Raw genomic sequence first — 13,464 nt, 5'->3', positions numbered from 1 at the left:
ACCCTGGATTCATTTCTCTTTTTTCCCCCAACTGCCATAAAACAGCTCAACACAAACAGTTAGTTTACATTAATGTTTGCAGTGAGAAGTGGCTGAGATTGGGAGCCTGCACCTGATTCTGTTTTAATTGACAATTAATGAATCCAGACATTAGCTGATCCAAACACCTGGCTAAGGGCAAGTCATAATTAAACTCATTAGAATTAGAAAAGAGACTTTTGTTCTCAGTCATTAAGGCAGCCAAAACATGAGGCACTCTCCCAAAGTAATTTCTCTCTCTCTCTCCATCCACTCCTCTCCTGTCACACTTCTACATCTTTTGCCAGCTCTCACAGCAGCACTCTTTCCTTTGTTTTCTTTTGTCTTTTAGACTTTTTCTTTTTTTTTACGAGATGGAGTCCAGATTTTTCTTCACCTTTCTCATTCATCTTTTTTCCTATTTTCCTTTACCTCCACTATTATTGACTGGGAGATCTGTTTTTATTTTTTTCATGCTGTAGCTCTAACCATTCACCTGTTTTTAAGAAGTAAACAAGTTCAAGCTAAAAATAATTCATCCAGTAAGTGTTTGAACACTGTTTGACTCTCATGCTGGATTTTCCGTGTCCAAAATAAATTTCTGTCAAGATGCCTAGACCATCAACACACACTGCAGTGGTTCACACTTCTTGTTGTGTGTGGTTTCTGGTTGTCTTGCAGGACAGAGAAGCATTGATTCTGTGTTTCTAATCTGTTCATCTGGATCAAACGGCCTTGTTTGATTTTCTGAAATATTTAACAAACCCCGGCAAACCCAATCAACAAATGAATATTTTTCTCAAGTGGTTAGCAAAGAAATCTTTGGTTATTCTGGCAGAAGAGTTGATGAATATATTAGGCACAGCGCCACACATCTGGTGAAGCTAACGGTTCTTTGGCCAAATAACACAGACGATTCAGGCCAGTCAGATTTGCTTTCAGACTCCTTGTGATTTCATTTGATCACATCAATCAATTTAAATAAATTCCCAGTGTCCTGACAGGAGGGAAAATTACTTATCCAATTATCTCTGCGAGGGTGATTTCAGTTCTTTGACGGACAGTTAAAGTGACAGAGTGATACCCCAGACCGTTTTTCAGGGACATTTTGCATTTCATATTTTAGGCATTTACCTGATGTTCTTATCCAGAGCCACTTAGAGTGAAGGCAGTGGTAGAATAAGCTTCACTTCCTTGATCACCAACATTACCAGGGAAAAAAAAAACATTAGAGATGGAGGTGGAGGACGGACTTTTTCTAAAAGTTCCGCGCAAATTAGAGTGAGCTGAGGCAGAAGACGAGGAGAGGGAATATGATTCAGCGTAGAGAAGGTGATTTGAGGTACTTCTTGAAGGAATGGGGTTTCAGCTTATAACTGTGGATGGGGAATGACTCTGCCTCTCTGACCAGCGGCGAAGTCATTCCACTTTTTGCCTTTTTGTGCTGATTCATTGTGGCCCACAGGCTTCCAGAGTGCAAAAACCCCTGAAATTCATAATTGTAAATAATCCCATACCAAACGCTGTGCTACATTGTCACATTTCCTTTACCATAGCTCCTTCCTCCAGCCTCGGAGGAATGCGCTAACTTTTCAGCAAATAACTTCTTTGATGAAGAGGCTGCTGTGTGAAATACAGACTGCTACTTATTTCCTCAACTCAACAGCCCATTCATACAACAGGCAACATAAAGCCACAGCAAATAAACTGTATAGCTACCACAGAATATTTGACTATTCTTTTTTTTTTTCCAGAAGATGAGATTTGATGCTTTTAGTGACCCTGTTACCATCTGCTTCACACCAATATCAAACTCAAATTCTCCTCCTGTGTCCATGAAATGTTAACATTAAACTTTCTACTTTGCAATGGTGGAGCTGCTTTCAAGTTTGTTGAAAATCTGTCATGATATATGATTCATTCTTTCATGAAGAAGAAATCTTAGTGATTCATGACCTGCTCTCTTGTGCCTTTCTGATTTACAACTTTACATATTCAGCATGGACTGGCTCTAAAAGCAGCAAATTTATCAGCACTTTGGTTGTTTTGCCCAGCACTTTGAGATTGTAAGCTCAGTGAATAATGCAGCCTCAAGGGGCCGCTAGCAGGGTTTCAGACTTTTTAGTCTTGTTATTTTCTCTCTTTTTCTCCGAGTCTATATCGATCTACTAGCAGTCTAGACTTTGTGATAAAATGCCACTCTGAAAGCCTTTGTCCAAGACTGCTGTAAACATGTCACCTCTGCTGGCCTTCTGGTTCTGTTGGGCCTCGACAAGGTCTTTGTAAATGTCTCAACTGGAGGGCTGTTGAGGGCAGGGCTAGTTTTACAGCCAACAAGAACATTACATGCTACTTAGACTCAAAAATGACACCAGGTAAAATTCACTCCTTTTCAGGTCTAATATGTTTATGAGAAATTGCAGGGTAAGGCTTGACTTCTGTATAATTTTGGCCAATTGTGTGCACACATGCACAGAGAGGTAATATTAGAGTACTGTGGCACTGAGCTTGGCATTTAGCAATGTCAGAAGTGAAGAACAACAAAAAGAACAAACAGAGGAGAGAGGCATGTGGGAGATGCTACAGAATGTATCGATGAACAGTGGTGAACAGTTAGCAAAGCATACATCTTTAGCCTTAGGAGCAAAACAGACACTTTCAGACTAACACTAAATGCAGTGCAGGCTTGTAATAGAATTTTATATTAGCGTGAGCACAGTGAGAGCAGGTATACCTCAGGCTCAGTCTGAGAAAAAAAACTCCAACATTAAAACTGTCAGTGCCACTGGGTTGCCAGATGTTGCAGTGAAACAAGCAAACCCAGCTGTCAAATAACCAGCACAACTCATAAAGGGGTGTGATGACATTCTTAGTAGAAAAAAGACCTCCAGCTCCAGTATTTTTGGAGCATTAGAAAAGAAGACTATTCTCCTTTTAATAAGCAAATCTGGCAGCTCTAACAGATCCAATTTATTTCAACACTTTTGTAAGAAAACATTTGAAAAAAGATGCATTTACAGGCAAACATACTGTGTTTTACCGCACATACCGATGAACTACTGCTGTGATAAACAAACTGTTTGGAAAGCATTTCAGGCTCTTTGTGAGTGTGAGTGGAATAATCATGTGACCAGACGGTCCAGAGAAATCGAGTTCTATGTTCCATTAATGTCCGTTCAATTACACTTGATAATATCTGATAAAAGAACAGAGACCCCAGAAAGGTACTGTGAGACAAATCTATGACCACCGTACTGTAGTTCCAACCGCACAACAGCTAATCAGCTTGTATGAATGTATCTTTGTGAAAAAATACCAATAACAAACAGGTGGAAGTGACGGAACAGACTCAGCTCATGGCAATAACCGACAAAGTTTGGTTGATTTCCACATTTGTTTCCATGAGAAGCATAGAGCCGTTGAAAGTGCCCTGTGCTCTAAAAACTCTTAATTAAATGACTAAGACAATTAACATCTAATACCCAAGGCTTAGAGAATGATCTATTAGGTCTGATAAGCTTCATTTGTTTATTTTCAATTAACACAATCTATGAGTGTGACCTAAGACACCAGTAGGGGGACGCCAATGTCTCACTCTGACAGAACATGAATAATGCTGTTTACTCCACCGCTGTGCATATATGTTGAAGTTTGTTGTTCCTCCTTACATATGAGTGTGAGTGTCTTTGTGTGACTGTTTGTTTGTAATGGATTATTAAGCCCTAAAACCTTCCTTAGAGTGTGTGTGTGAAAGAGAGGGAGAGAGAGAGAGGGAGTATTAGAGCACATAAATTAATCAGGATGTGTACCGACCCTTAATTAAAAACTCCCACTTCCCCCTGAACCCTACTTCTATGTGCATGTGTGTGTATGCAGATGTATCTGCATTTGTATGCATGTCACCGCTGCTGAATCTCATTATCATGACTGCACATGGAAACATGCACAACACCATTTCTCATATTTGAAGCTGCATTTAACTGTGGTGTATTCTTGAAACAAACATGTCCCACTGCGATTTCAGAAACAGGTAAACAGAATCAGGCTGTGTTGGCCAGAAAGTGACAGCGTGAGTCTAAAACTTCATTAATGCAGCATTAACATGCATTCTGTCCTTTGTGTCAGACTGTCTTATTTATTCTTCTGACTACACCTGGGGTCAACACCCCTCACAAAGTTGACTGGTCATTAGTTCTTCTCAGTTTGTAGACCTATTCATTTTCAATCAAACTACGCTTGAGGCAACATGTCAGAGCAGATTACCAACACCACTAACATGTTCTGTCCACATGCCCAATGGATTTATCTTTTATTTCTACATGGGCTGTGTATTGTATGCTCTGCTGCCTACTCTCAATGCAAGCCGTTAATTGCTCTCTTTGGTTTTCATTTATACTCACACTTGTGGAATATTATGGCAGTTTCTCATTTTTTGTACTGCTGCAATTGCTTTTCCAGACATTCAAGGTGTGGCATTGAAAAGTAATTCACCAGCCGGACTAATCTTTCATAGTCCGCCTACATCATCCTCAGCCACATACACTTCATGATTAGTTCAGTTCATGATTTTTTTTTTGTTATTCCACTTAAATAAACTGAGCACATGGCAGTGGCACACAATCACATGTTGCTGTGACCTGCAATTGACCCAAACGGTAGACGGTGTGACAGATAGCCCGTCTCTTGGGAAAAGTACATTACTCACACAACTAATCAGATTTCACACCTTCAGCAAGGTCATTGCCTTCTCTCCACCGCCTCCTTACCCCTCTGTGTTTCCAACTACCACTCTGATCACAAATTAATATTCACACAGACGTCCAGACCACCACAGGGGAGCTAGAGTGTGTATGTGTTTTTGCTGTTTTATGTGCATGCGGCGAAACTCAAGCTGTGATGTTACAGCAGAGCAGGGAGTGACAGAGTGAGAAGAAATAATGGCAGGAAATGAGGATGAGGAGCAGAGGCAAAAGAAGAAGAAAAAGAAGGGAAAGAAGAACAGGCATTAGAAGAATGGAGTGTAACAAACTGGCAGAAGAGGAAGCTGCAATGGAAACACCATGTCCTCTACTTTGAAGTTGGCTATATGTATGTTTTAGTCATGTATGTGCTTCTATACATACACTAACCCAGATTTCTTCTTTCACCAATTGAGATAACACTGTGAAAAGAAATCTATTTTCCATCTTCGTTTTACATCTACATTTCTAAGAAAAGGAAAACATGATAGATTATGTGTAGCCTGAACAGGAAACAGATAAATCTCCTATATACACATCAGACTCAAAGCCAATTCGGACAGGAAGCATTTTTTACTGATTGAAAAGGATTGGAATAAGAGGAGATGAAAAGTCACTGATTCACTTTTTCTTTTGCAAACAGATTATTTACAAATTTCACCACCAAGTTTCAATTCCAACTTTGTCATCTTCTTTGTGGATTTGTTTTCATTTGGGTTCAATTTCCTTCTCTCACATCATCCAACTTCTTTTCTCTAGTCTCCCCCCTTCCTCCCTCTCCTTCTCCCTTTCCGCCTCCCATATCATCCTCTCCCCCTCTCCTTTCGTCACAGTTGATTTTCAGCCGTTTAATCCTGATTATGGCTTCAAAGTCCCAGTTGACACCATCCAGCTCCAACTTGCTGTGTGTGCACATGTGTGCATACAGCAATGAGATGCTGATTCGGGCAATAAATGCATCTGTCTTTTGATAGGCATCGTGTTTGTGTTGACGCGTCGTTTTAGAGTGTATGCTTGTTTACATGATAGCATGTAAGCTGGAGTGGCAGGTTTAGTCACTGAGTCATGTTAGCATGAAAAGACTTGTATACTTCCCCATAAAACAGTTGTTTGTGACTGTGCAGTGTGTTTGTGTTGAAGTGAACAGCTTAGTGGTTGTTTACTGCTAGGACCGATGCTATATGTCATTTTAACAAGTGTGCCCTTCTTTCTGTCTTATCTCTGTTAAACATTGTTGTCCTCTCTCCATGTGCCAAAACACTGTTACTTACATTTGGAAGACTCACTTTGTCGTGCTAGACTTGAGATTCTTTGTTATAACATGATATAAGAACGTTTTTAAATTAAATTAAATCATATTTCCGAAGAACCATAAATAGATTTACATTTACTTATTAACACTTTCAGTGACAGGGTAAGAAATGGTGAGAAAACGTACACCAACAAGTGTAAAGGTTCTGTATGTTAGTTCTGCTACAGCACTTACATACACCCCAGTGCTGCAGTCAGGGTGAATTTTTGGTCCAGACAGACACTTCTGTAATTTGATTAGTTTGTGTGGGTAGACACTAGAAGGAGAAATAGGGACAGCTACAGGACTCATCGGGAGCCTGATTAGAGTTCAGACACTTTCACCATAGATTTGTTCTTCTTTTTCCTGATTAATGGAAATAATGCACAAAGGCTAAACTATCATTATACTGCACAATACTACACAAACTACCTGTACAGGCTAAGGACTTCAAGAGAAATGTCAATCTGGTAGCGCTTCCCAGCTCAATGGAAATATTTGAAGCTGCAGTTTGTCATATTTATGTACTGGAGTGCCTCATACATTATATATTGTAAAATGTTCCTTTTACAGAGTGGGTAGGCAAACAAGGACAACTTTGAAAAACACAGCAAAGACAAAAGATGCCCATTTCAAAGTGTTTACAGTTGTTTAAAGTGGTGAGGCAGCAAATAGGCAGCAAAAGAAAAACAGGTCATCTATAGTTAAGGAGCAGGAAACTGCTCATTGAAACTGATAATGAAAAATTCTTTTTTGCATCTGTACTACAGGCGTCTGTTGGGTGTTAATCTAAGAGTAGCCATGCAGTACAGGCACCTGTCACTGTGTTAGAGTGGGTGGATTTGAAACTTTAATGCCTTTAAGGCTTTAAATTTAGGCAATTTATCTCCCTGCCCATGCTGCTAAACACGTGGTGACTGGTGTGACTGTCATCTCACTGTTTCTCTCTCTCTCCTACCTATTCTCCACCAGTGTCAACTTTTTTCCACCCGATGCTTTTTCATCCTTTTCAGTTTTAGTTTCACACTATATACCCAACACACACTACATACTTTCACTATATAGTTATTTTTTATCCTTGTGTCAACATGACTCACTCTCCCCATCCCTCAATTCATCACTCATCCCTCCACCAGTCACCTCAACGTACTCTCATTTATGCACTCTCACTATCGGTAATTGGATTTGCATGTTCTTGATCTTTTATTCAATTTCTTGGAATAAGACTTTTCCAAGACTGCACTTAAGTATAGCCTACACACAGAAAATGGGCACATAGGGATACACACATGCAGGCTACGCTTGCACGCACACGCACACACAGATAATTACAAGACTGTTCATGTGATTAAGTACCGTGCAAGTGGTTGTTTAGAGGTGTGAAATGAAGGAGAGATGGACAGATAACCCAGCCCCAGAGACACATATTAGAGAGAGAGAGAGAGAGAGAGTGTGTGTGTGTGTGTGTGTGTGTGTGTGTGTGTGTGTGTGTGTGTGTGTGTGTGTGTGTGTGTGTGTGTGTGTGTGTGTGTGTTAAAAATAGTGTCAGTGTGCGCAAGTGTGTGATGTCGCGAGTGTGCGTCTCCATTCCCTCAGAGATGAGATGGATTTCCTGTTTCTTATCACCTCTTTGTAAATGCTAAGTGAATGATCCTGGATCAGTGCTTCTGCCTATTTCTGCTTAGCAACATGATGCAAAGGTCAAAGGAAGGGACCTTCAGATCAGTGTTACTAAGTTAACACTGGTCGCACTGCGCCTACAGTGATGGAACCAGCTGCAAGGCAAGAAATCAAGGCAAATAAAACAGGAGAAGAAAGGATAATCAGACAGGTGAATGAAGAAACTCTAACTCCTACATTTTGTGATTATTTGAAGATGGGTTATTTAGTCCGGTTTGAGATGATTCAGTGTCTGCGATAACACAGACACAGTGGTGGATGTTGTTTTGTAGGAACCATGAAAAGCTATCTGCTGTACAGTGGGCTTTTTCTATGACATAAATGACTTTGGCCTCTCTGAACAACAAGGCCCCATTCACACACTGTTTTATCAAGTTAGTTGGAAGAAAATACAAGAAAAAAATCTTCCAAGAGTCTTTTCCTGACCACTGATTTATTCATACTCACATAAAAAATTTAGATTCGTATTTCAGCTTAATTAGGATGCAATCCTCAGTGTTTGGTTTAAGAAGTAAACTTGTTGATTTGACTAATTACAGTAATTCAGCAATATAAACAATAGCTATGAAGGGGCTAACACAAGGGACTCTGAGACCAGGTGAAAAAAACAAAAACAAAGATGAGGATAGAGGAAAAGAAGACCATGGGAAAACACATGTAACCAACTCAGTGAAGCGTTTCCAGAAGGCTCAGGCATCAGAGAACAAGATGTACACATGAGAGAACCAGAAGACAACTTTGCTTATGAAGGGAGACTGAGGTCAAACGGGTGAGGAGGTGGGGGAGCATGACAGAACATGGAAAAGAAAGTAGGGAGTTGTTTACCTGACAGAGGTGTGTGATAAAGGAGTTGGATATGACAGTAAAGGCACTGGGAAATGTTGTGCTTGGTCAGACTGATATATACATGTACACACACACTTGAGACCATGTAAACTGAGGAGGTGTGTAGAAACATACACTGGACTGGGCTGGATTATTGGTTTACCGATATCCCAAATGTTACTGTGATACTACACTGACGTATAATGGTAAGATTCTATCTTTGCTTTGACAGGATGAGGGAAAGTCTGCTAAATGCCACTGCATTGAACAGATATGAGACTTTGACAGATTTGATTTATTCTTATCATTATTTCCTCTGTAATGAATGACCAGCTCTACTGATAATCGCAGCACATTTGCGAAATATGAAGGCGGTGAAAAGTAAACAATAAGGGGGAGGAGGATGGGGTGTGGGGGGTGCAGGTGGTGATGAAGGAGGATTCGATATTTTAAAAAGTGGATTTTATGTATTTATGTATACATGAAACAGCATTACTGTGTAATGTAATGAGTCCAGTTTAACCCATGAAATATGATTGTCTCTCATCAAAGACTCATAACCTGGTGGGGAAGACGACAAAACACTCATGTCATACTTGAATAATCATGTATGACAGAACTGCTTAGTGAAAAAGTAAAGATCCTGCTCACTCAGTGGAATCAAGCGGGGTAACAGAGGGACAAGACTGTGGTGATCTTCAGATGGAAACCAGCCTGTGATCTCTCAGCCTATAATGAAGTGAAATATTACAAAGATTCTTCAAAGAGCTTTTTAGATGGGATCATCACCAGCCCCTCACACACACACAAGGATGGACGGACAGAAGTGCACACGCACACACACAGACGCTGTGAGTGCAACTACCTCATGTCACCTCAAACACTCTCACGCTTACAGATGAGGTGTAAAGATGAGCAGTAATGAAACCATGCTGCCTAAAGCAAAGCCAGTAGTGTCGCAAATATAGGTCTCACACACACACACACACACATTGGGTCTTGTTTGTGGAAGTCTCCACCAAACTTGACAGAATATATTGGGAGTCTGATGCCATGAGGACAGAAGTTGAGGTTTAACCTTACAGCCATTTCTGAAACTTTCTCTTCTCTTTCTGCTGGAAAACTTCCACCTGTCTGTCTTCATCGTCACATACCTCGCCTGCATCTAGCAAATGCTTTTTCATGTATAACCACAGTTGCACCTGATCAGGGTAGAGGTTAGTTCTATGTAGACCTGAGCGTGTTCCTGAAAAGTTGAATATTTGTTTTGTGAGAAATGTGTTTTCTTATTTGTTGCATTGTCTACAGCGGCCTAAGGAGACCTCGATTGAAAAACAAGACACTTAATGAATCCTGATTTGTTTGTGTTGTCACTGTAAAGAATAACCATGCAAATTCAAGGACATTATTCAATCTTAACACTTTGAACCAGCGACGTGCACTGCAGACAGAAACGTGACAGACACAGGTGAACTGGCTTCTATGTGCAGCTCCACCTTTCTTGTCATTTTCTGTTAAGCTCTCTCCAGCTCCACTGCCCTTTTGCCATTTCCCCTCAGCTCCTCTATCCGTCTATCTTTACCCTCCTGTCTCAGTCCTGTCACTTTCCTGTTTATAACCCCCCCCCCCTCTCTCTCTTTTTGCTGCTAGATGCGTGATATTTTCTTGGTCAAAACACATGTCTCATCCTTTACCTTTACACGCGCACACACACACAGTCCATGCTGAAATGCACACACATGCATATAAACACAGGAGATAAACAGAGCTTTCTCAAATGCCAAATATAATTCCACACAACAGAGGTGAGCAGCATGTAGTTGCGTGTACAGTAAACCAAAAAACTCTTACTGTGGCAAGTGCGTTGTGCTTTTTGCTTGAAAGGTTTTGCTATATGTAACGTGGAAAAAACAACCATAAGAGCCACCAAACTAATAAAACAGTCGTAAAAGTCTGGTGCAGTCAAAGTCTGATTTACTGGAGCCACATTTGTCTTCATTGGGAAGGAAAAAAAAAAACCAACAGCTTGGAGTTATGAGAATGTCAGCCCTCAGCGTCATATCTCTGTGAGCAGACCAAAGCATTAATAGGCCTTGGATTTGTTGCCAACACTCGGCCTCTCACTGGTGACATTCCAGCACAGCAACACCACTCTCTCCAAGGCCACTGCTCGAAAAAACACAAACAACAAGACAATGTGCCACAATTCTTCTCTGCCCGACATTTTCACTGGCCACCTTTTCTCAAATGAACGTACATTATGTAACTCTATAACACAGAGATAAAAACTAGATAAACCAGGTTCTCATGAGGTCATGAACATTTCAGGAATGAATGTGTTGATTTGTCATCATTGTATGGGTTTCAGTGTGAGGATGTCACATGAGACAAGCTGGTGTTTACACCAAAGGCTCATTGTACTGAAACAGGTATTGAAACACCTGACTGAGCCAACCTTGTTACACGTTGTTCTTTTGTTAATCTGGCAGCAAACAAAGCAGGACACTCTAGAAGTCTTTGGAGAGCAGCCATGTTGGGGTCCTTTCTGCATGCTGCATCAATTAAAGACATTTCATTCATCACAGCACATGTGTAACTCTTCAAAGAGCTAGCAACTCTACAAAAAGAGACATTTATTTTTGTAAATGTATGTTTTCTATGATATCACATATCGCAGTGAAACAGGAAGAAGGGTGGACTAAAAAGTATTCACCAGTTGAAGATAAATCTCAAGACGATGGTGAGACCATGTGTGAGCCAAGAGGCTCAAACATTAAAACAATACACGGGGATATCTACACCTACACATGGGGACGATAGCAACTGTGTCTTAACTAGGGACACAAACTCAGTCTACATCAAAGTGCAAAACAATGTGTGCTTACTTTGAAGATAAGGTCACTGTCTGGACCACTAGTGACAGGAATGTGAGTGCTTGAATGATGTCAACTCTGGGACTGTAAAGTCTCGAGGACACATGAAACACTTTTCCAACTTACTGTCCACTTACATTGACAAATGATGTTGGCCTGGCTGCGCTGGCTTGTTATGGTGTTGTTAAGAGTGTGAGGTAACAGCGTGTGTGTTCACAAAGACAACACACAAAGGAGATGAAACATGGTGGATGTTCAGCAGCTACAGTAGAAACAGGATGGAGTAGCTCAAAAGAGGTGGTGGAAGAGGCGTCAAATTCAACCTTCAAAAGAAGGGAAGAGAATGAATGTTGCAAGGTAATTTCAAAGGCAAATTATTTCAGCTTTTGAAAAAAATGTTTTCTTCTCCGTGTCCTTTCAAAGGCTTTCTGGCACCACACACCTGCACTTATCAAGTTGGCAGGGTCTGATTACCTTATTATGGCTCTTCCGGGACCATTAATATTGGTGCCTATGAATTGGCAGACTTTAAATTCAATGGTGTGTGGAGTAAAGAAAAGCAGCCATTTTTGCTTGAATCTCAAGTCTTTGTGAAGAGCTGCTCTGATTTCTGTTTTCTACCAGCAACCTTACGAAAGGTAAAGTTTAATTTAAGTCCTTGCTACAGTGTGTTCTTTCCACCAAACTACAGATAGATAGAAGGTATTCTATTTCAAATTTGATCAGCACAGGCTCGGAGGTGTCTCACTGCTGCCTTTTTCACAGCACACCAATCTCTACTCGGAGAAACAACTGAATCTGTTCAACAGAGGGACTTAGGAGAAGTACATTAATTTGACTTCTCAGAGCCTGTTTACATAAACCAGAGCAATGAGGACAAAGGACAGTGTCCACAGGCGCATCAAGGCTCTGCAAACATCAAACGCTTTCTCACTTCATCAGAAGGGAAAATTAATCTATTAAATCTGTGCTGACAGTTTGTAAAGTGCACTCCAAGTTAAATGAGAAATTAGAGTTGAGAAGACCAATTTGACTTGCAATTTCACCTCATCATGACTAATTCAAAGGAGATTGAGGAATTACTATGACTGAGCTGATAGAATTTTTGGTTCCACCAGCTACAGCAATCCCTTTACGTTTATCATGGCCTTTATTTTCATCTCTCTAGGTACTGTAGGAAGAAACCCTCTGTGCAATTCAGAATGTAAATATATGCAAATGTTAAAAACACTTAAAGACACAATCTGTTTATCATAATTACTCAAAGCAAAAAGTGAACAACTGCTACTGGTCTACAGAAGTGAGGTCACACCTCCAAATTTATATTAGCCACTGCTGACTTTAATTCACAGTTCATTTACACTTCAGCTGTTGCACCACAGCGGTAGGATAAGTTTTAATTGTGGTTTTGAAAGAAAAAAAAAAGAAAGTTGAAGAAATCAAATTAGATATATAAAAAATCACCACTGTTCATTTTCTGACACCCTACTACTCGACCTACTGTATAAAGAAAACCTTTTAAAATGCCTTCAGTGGCATTTAATGACTGCAATATGTCCTTTCACTTACAGTAGCTACTTCAAAAATGTTGTATTTATTTATTGGAATGTGAAATTATTTATTTACTGGCTTTTTCAGCTTCATGGAAAAAAGGTAACAACTGAACCACTTACAGGACTAATTCACCTTGCTTTCCTCTCCTTGAAATGAAATGCTTCATTTTCCACAGTAATGAGTCTTTGTGGACACCAGTGTCCACAACAAAAACATCCAAGACCTTGGCTGACCAACGCAGTGTTTCCAGTTGCAGCTTGATTAATAGCACAACACACCTTTGACCACAATGTTCTGGAGAAAAGGAAACGCTATGAGCTCCCTGCATGTGTTATCAGGTTTGTCCTTTTTAACTGCAGGGTAAAAATTAAAAAGATGAAAATGTGTAAATTACATGTGTGGAAAGCAGAAGTAAAATGATGATCAGGAGAAATCTTCCAACTGTCCATCCTGCGTTCTGTTTGCATCCAACTCAACAATTAAC

At 40.2% G+C, this 13,464-nt stretch overlaps 1 protein-coding gene across 2 annotated transcripts in view; it reads right to left on the bottom strand.

Annotated features, from left to right (window-relative positions):
- The window catches only part of pcxb (pyruvate carboxylase b), a 278,215-nt gene that overhangs the window by 128,496 nt on the left and 136,255 nt on the right, over nucleotides 1-13,464 (bottom strand). The window lies entirely within an intron of this gene.

Source organism: Trachurus japonicus, chromosome 18 (genome assembly GCF_045865225.1).
Source record: "Trachurus japonicus isolate A0001 chromosome 18, Traja_1.0".
NCBI lineage: Eukaryota > Metazoa > Chordata > Actinopteri > Carangiformes > Carangidae > Trachurus > Trachurus japonicus.
The sequence above is the reverse complement of the archived record's forward strand: the minus strand, read 5'-3'. Positions and strand labels throughout refer to the sequence as shown.